Genomic DNA, 7,148 nt, shown 5'->3' on the forward strand with positions numbered 1-7,148 from the left:
AATGTATTCTTGCAAGGAGTTGTTTTATTGCAACTGATTGACAATAACAACTCAGATAACAAGGGATCAATATGAAAGAGGGAAAAGATCTACCAAAGGTAATAAGCATGTTGTATTTGAAAGAGAGGAAAGCAACAGTAATAGTCAAAAGCAACGGAGAGAGGCAGAATATGAAGGGAGGGGGAACCTTGTGCCCACTCTAAATACAATTAACTCTCATTACATACACATCAAGCACTACACACAGCGCTGTCATAAAGCTTTCTCTGCACAGCGTCTGGTCAGGCTTACCTAGCATGTGAGCAGGTAAACAAATCTATTGAGATCAATATACTTATAATCACTATAATGAACACCAATCATGATGAAGGTGCTATAGTGCAGCTTTATCAGGTTACTTGTGAAATAATGACATTGGACTTTTCCCTGTTACTGTGTATAAACTGCATCCCCCTGCCCTTTTCACATTTTCATATCGAAATAAGTGCGGTTATTAAATACAATACACCTACATGTACACAGTAAGTACTAGTATGGTAAGCTTTATAATAGCCACATGCATGCACAAAAACATCACTAACTTAAATTTGTTTGACTCTAATTATAGCCTATCAAGCAACTTCATCAATCCTGCAATGGAAACAGCATGCAGTGTGGGGTAAAAACAAACAAGGAAAAGGATCAGCAGCCAGCATAAGCATGGAAAGGGCAGTAAATCACTGAAATGTGGCTTTTGGAAACTGCTTTTTTGTAGCATTTGTTGTGAAAAATATCTTTACATTGGGCTACATTGAAAAACTTTATGGGGATTGAAAAATTCAACGAAATATCTCATGGGGCCATTCCACTAAATTTGCATCTCCTGTAGTACCGGTACAACCTTGCATGACTTCTGCCTTTAGAAAGCTGACACACGATTGTGTGTTACTTCAATAATATACTCAAACCTCCATAAAAAATTAACAATTTTGGAGAATTTTTTTCACACAAGCATTAATTACTGGGAAATTAAGTTAGGGACAAAGGATTTTTTCTTTAAATTTGATATCAATTTGAAGAGGATTCTGAAAACATAAGATGAAACTGAAAAAAGTGACCAACGGCATACTTTTGTACCATAATTAGAAGTCGATCTCAACTTTTATCAAGTTAAACTTACACTCTTTGTGGACACCCCCTGGTCACATTTCCACAATGCTCAGAGAATCTCCACCTACAGGTAGGTATGGGTAACCAGCAGAGGAAGTGAAAAGTGTATTTTGCTTTGATAGTCCAAACACTAATTAATAGTTTGTGGGTACCATAACACTGCAGGCTATGTACCTAACATGAGTGATAGAATACTGTAAAAGTGGAAATTTTCGCGGTGTTGAAATTTTCGCGCATTTCACGCAACCCGAAACTAGCGCGAAAATGAAAGCACGCGAATATTTTTGCTTGCCATAGAAGATTCCAGTAGTTCATGTCTTGATTCCGCGGAATTAAAAACACGCGAAACTCTTCTTACCCTTCCGAGCGCAAAAAATTAGTCGTGCGAAAATAACCACTTTTACAGTACCGGTACCGGTGATTCAAATACAAAAAGTTTCCAGCATTCAACCACAACCAATACAGAGCAAGGCAGTTTTCATTTTGCATTGGATGTGAACTAGCCTGATGTCACCAAAAAAAAAAAGAAAAAAAAAAAAAACAAAATTTTCCATAACTGGTGCTGCTCGCAAAATGTCTCTTGTAATTTCAGCAGATGGGATTGGAATCGGAATCAATGACACTCCACTTACTGTCAGGTGAACTCTCTGTACCGTACACTACAAGGCAAATTGTGGAATCCTAAACCAGATGATGAAGAACTCCACCTCTGGCACCAAGCCTGCTTTCCAGCTCTTGTCTGAATGACAAGGTACGCACCACTGACAACTTAGAGATCCTGGCACTGTGATAATATGTGCTGAATCACGTTAATCTGATCAACAAAGGTCTAAAGGTCATCCCCCCCCCCCCCCCCCCACATTCAATAAATATGTGGACAGCCACAAATGACCCCCTTCTGTAATGTTTACAGAGACAAAAACAAATATAATCAATAAGTTTATTGTAGAAGTTGAATGAGCTACATGTGTAGATAGCACACTTTAATGCAAACAGATAAAAGTGTCAAATCATACTACAATCTACAGCTTGAACTGAACATTTACAGCACAATCACAAGGTCTTCCACCTTGCATGAATTTGCAAAACGTTCAACTTGGTACAAAACTTGCTACAAATGTGCAATTGTACTATTAAGGCAGCTTCCCGTCCAAAATACTTCTGATGGAGTTTTAACTATAGAGTCAACACAAAGGCCGACAACTTTACAAGAGCAAGCTTAAAATCTTCAACAGAGATGCTAGGACACAGCTTTGAGGCAAAAGTTTTGCTCTGCACAGTACGCGCAATACATCCTAGGAGGAGGTGGCGTCCGGCGTCCTAAGCATGAGCTTTGCAGATCTACAGCCTAATAAAATATTTAATTATAAAGACAAAACACAGCAAGGTGCTAAGTGTATGCGCTAGCCAACCCCTGCAACATGACATCAAAATTAGACTAAAACACCAACTGTGTACCATGTCCCAAACTGAAGGGTGATTTTCCACACAGAAGTAAGCTAATGAAACACTGACATCAAAATTAAAGTAACTACCAGGTACCAAGGTACCAGTATGGGTAAAAATAAGAAATAAATTAAAAAAAAATCACAAATATTTCACTGATTTAGCTTGCCCTGTCATCCAAGTTTTGGAGGCAATTTTCACAATGTTCTCTGAACTCAATTCTTCATAGCTCATGGATGCTAAAGTTAGCTACATGAAGTTAATCTTTGCCCAACATTCAATGAAGCCAGTATCACTGATAATACACACACCAGTGACAATATGCACATGCAATAACATACTGTAGTACAAAGTTTGTAAACAAACATGCACACAACCAAATACCAAGTGTGGTGTGCATTGCTGTCACATACATTGTACAGAGATTTAACACACTTGTTTACAGGATGTATTGTTAGAAGCACAAGTGCTTCTTCCAGCCACTGTTCATGTACCCTTGGTACCGCTACTGTAAAAGTGGATATTGTCGCCGGATTTATTTTTTCGTGCTCTGCCTAGTAAAATGAAATTCACATGTTTTTAATTGTGCCAAATTAAGACATTACACATGGTACATAAGCAAAAAAAACAAAACAAAACAAAACAAAAATCTGTGTTTTAACTTTTGTGGTAGTTCCTGGTCGCATTAAATGTCCATTTTTGCAGTATTTTTAACCCTGATATTAACTTCCCATGTTACAATTTTGTAACATCCAAATACACCTTATTTGTATATAATGCATTAAACATTGACTATGGGAACAAAAGAGTTCTGAAAGTGGCAATTTAAACTGGACTACAAGGCAGGGGCTTTTGGTAATTTACCCTGGTGTGCAGTGTAAAGGGCCAGGTTGCTTGTCATTCAAAATTATTTCAATAATTTTCTTTTTTCTAATTTCTGTCGATGGCAATGCTGCACACTGACACTGGTCCGGCGGTCCCTGACCAGTGTACATGTAAACTTTTTTCAGGAATGGACCAGTATAACATGGAAAATCTGGGTACCCACTGGTCCAAGATAGGTCAGACCAGTAGAGAAAATGGTTACCGCGGTAGTGATAAGGCCCTGTCTATGGGGCCCAAGAAAAGAAAGTACCAAGTAGTACGGGTAGTAGGTCCCACCCCAAGGTCTGTGATATAAGGAGTTTCTTGTCCAGGTTTTGGGAAAAAGCGATGGAAGAGGTCCTTATTACACAATTTGAGCTCTTACTTTAACATTACCTCTGCCAAGGGAGGAGGTTATGTTTTCGTTACCATTGGTTTGTTTGTTCGTTCGTTTGTTTGTCCATGTGCAAAATTACTCAAAAAGTACCGGTAGCCAACGGATTTGGATGAAACTGGCAGGAAAGCTTTGGAATAATACAAGTGACAGATGATTAAATTTTGGTGGTGACCCAAGAATTTGGGGGGAATTTATGAAGGATTTTTGATATTTTGGCAGGCAAGGTCAATGAACTTGGAAGTTCAGGCTGCGAGTATTTGAGGTTTACATGCGTGCACTAAAGTGCCTGCTCTAGTTTCTGCTAGGGCAAGGCGCGCCATGCAGCTGAGGGTTTATGACATAACAAAAGACGTCTTTATTGGGAGATCGGGCGATTTTTCAGCATGGATACCATACTGTACCTTATGGTGGAAATCAACTGATCTCTATGGAAGAGGTGAAGGAGCTTTTCCCCAGTGGTGGAGAGGAGAAAATCTCTTTGGGAAGACATCGGTGGAAATTAGCTGCTTGGCAGAGGTTTGTGCTCTCAAGAGTGCTAGTCTTTTTTATGATCTGAAGGCCTTGAAGCTGCTACATTACACACACGAACCCACTAACTGTAACTGTTAGAACTAGCGTAATTTTGCACTGATATGTATGATTATGAATCATTTTCTAAATTGCATGTAAACAAACTATTTCACAACTTACTCATCAAAGAACTGCATCTGAATCCCCCAAATCTGATAGACTCTAACATTAACATTACAAGTTTAACTTTTAGAGAAGCACTCTGACAGCACAGACCTCCGCCAAGCATGCAGTTCATCCCCCACTGATCTTGTTCTTCATGATTTCCACCCATACATGTACGTACTTAAAGTAGGCCTGTAAGGGATAGCATTGTGTGCTGAAAGTCGCCTGATGTCCCAATATAGAAGCCTTTGTTACGTCATAGAAGACTAGACCCTCAGCTGCACAGCGCACCTCGTTCTACCTGTAGGGAATAATTTTCCTGGTATCGCATCGCAATTTGCTTTGCATTTTTACACCACTGCTACACAAACTAACATTAGTGTAGCAGTTTTCTGACATAGAAGTGTACAGGATAGCATTAAAGATATTTTTCATCAGCTGAAATTGCTAATCAAATTTGAGTTTGAAAATTGGAAAGAGTTCCTTTAGGTGGCCCATATGCATGTCCCCCCCCCCCCCCCCCCCCCACTAAGGCTGTGTTTATGCTTCCCCTTTTTGGGCCAGAATCAGCGTTTTGAAACGGGATTAGTGCAAAATGCTGTTGCGCAATGCTCACTTCAATAGAAACGCTGATTCAAAACACCTATCCAAAACGCACAAAAAGGTGCGCTTACAATCGGCGTTTCTGACTAATCACGTTTGACGGGGAAGCATAAACGCAACAGCGTTTCTTAATTCTAAACGCGTTTAGAGTGACGTCATCTAAACGCCTTTCCGGTTCAATTGAAAAAGCGCGCGCCCGGCCAGCCAGCTACCCTGGCCTGTGCAATTTTCCCATGTACTGTGTATACGCATGTCTTTCCCCGCTGCTCTCCCACGCCAGGCCACCAATCGCAGTGCGCGCCCCAATTTGACCTACCTCTGCTGAGGTCAGCGAAGCAATCGCAAATGCTCTTTCCAAGGCTCGAAGAAAGTGAGCATAAACAGTGCTCCCATGAACGGCGTTTTGAATCAGCGTTTTGAATCTGCGTTTCGAAACACTGATTCTGCCTTCGCAAATGGAGCATAAACACACCTTAATTTGCACAAAATAAATAAATTACTATTTGTTTTACTAATAATAAACTAAATAAAGGTTATGCCATTTATGGGAAGACTTCCCATAACTTCCCATAACCTTTATTTAGTTTATTATTGGTTTAAAAAAATAGTAATTTATTTATTTTGTGCAAATTAGTTGGGGGACATAAAGAACTCTTTCCTGAAAATTATTCCTTGTTCTAGCAGAAACGAGACACACATTTTAGTGCACGCATGCAAACCTCAAATACGTACAGCCTGAACTCCCAAGTTCATTGACCCTACGCGTACCTGCCAAGATACAGAAAATCCTTCATAAATTACCCAAAATTCCCGGATCACTACATGTACGTACCAAAAGTTAATCAGCTGTTTAGCAACCGTTAATACTGTTATACTTGTAATAATGTAACAGTTACATCATTCTAAACCTTTCCTGCAAGTTTCATCCAAATCTGTTAACTACTTTTAGAGTTATTGCACACGGACAAACAAATTCCAAACGAACAAATACAAAAACGAACGGTAACGAAAACATAACCTCCTCCCTTGGCGGAGGTAGCCTCTTTATTTGATAGTTCAAAATGTATTAATTTAAAGGTAGGCTAGACATCTAACCGTTACTAAAAGGAATGAGATAAAGTTTAGGTTACAACATTGGGCTACCAGAGAATTCATTGCATGAAATTGAAATATTAAAATAATGCCAATGGCAAAAGCCATCCAATTAATCACTGTAAAGTCTAACGGTACCTATTTACGCAAAAACTGTGAAAAGTACAATTGCTTTGCCTTTTGTTGATAACTGCAGCGGCCACAACACGGGGTCGCAAGCAGGGAAAGCTAGCCCAGCCCAAAGCTAACCATGCCAATGGGCCTCGTAATCGTACCGTGGGCCCAGACGCCCAGACGCCCCACCAGCTGAGCCGCCCGGTTTATGCCGAACCCGTCCGTAATGAAAAGAGGTAGGTTAGGGTGCCTAGCTAGGGCCTATTAAGGTTATATAGAGTAGAGAATCTAAAATTTGTGGCCAAATTTGTAGTCTGTTGGAGTGTTACTAAAAAGTAGTTCGTCCTTAAGCCACATCTTATACAGACGTGACAGCAAAGTCACTTCAAATACATTGTATCACTGACTTACCGTCTATCTAGCCTCTATGCATGTATCGTAAGCCAGCACAGCCCAATCAATGAAACATCTTGTTTACTGTATGTTATTCTTGGTCACTGCACTACCTATCAGTTCCTCACCCGGGTACTTATACCCACCGTATGTGTAACGTGTATGTACCGGTAGACACCTCGGTACAGCAGCTGTTCAGCTGTGTCATGAGCTCAACAGATGATCGGTATGCTGATTGATACGTATATGGCGCGCCATTTGCCCAATAATTCCGATAAACTGAGTTTATCCCCGAAAAACTAGATGTATACAGTCGATAATTAAACTAGTTTTTATTCTTTTTTTCCGGAAGAACTGTTGTTATCGATTGATAAAGTTATTTCATCAATAAACTTTGTTTATAAATGGAAATATA

General features: G+C 39.8%; 1 protein-coding gene across 2 annotated transcripts in view; it reads right to left on the reverse strand.

Moving 5' to 3' along the window:
- The window catches only part of LOC139708000 (uncharacterized), a 44,143-nt gene extending 37,329 nt beyond the window's left edge, over positions 1–6,814 (reverse strand). Inside the window, exon 1 of one of the 2 annotated variants that reach the window (XM_071619994.1) lies at positions 6,752–6,814. The gene's annotated coding sequence lies outside the window, so the exon portion shown is untranslated. Of the gene's footprint in view, positions 1–1,781; positions 1,878–6,751 lie in introns of those variants that run through there. The other variant, XM_071619995.1, reaches the window with a different exon arrangement.
- Between the last annotated feature and the right edge of the window lie 334 nt (positions 6,815–7,148).

The sequence above is a fragment of the Diadema antillarum genome, unplaced genomic scaffold (genome assembly GCF_040938485.1).
Source record: "Diadema antillarum isolate AM-2024a unplaced genomic scaffold, OU_Dant_1.0 seq00001293_RagTag, whole genome shotgun sequence".
Lineage (NCBI taxonomy): Eukaryota > Metazoa > Echinodermata > Echinoidea > Diadematoida > Diadematidae > Diadema > Diadema antillarum.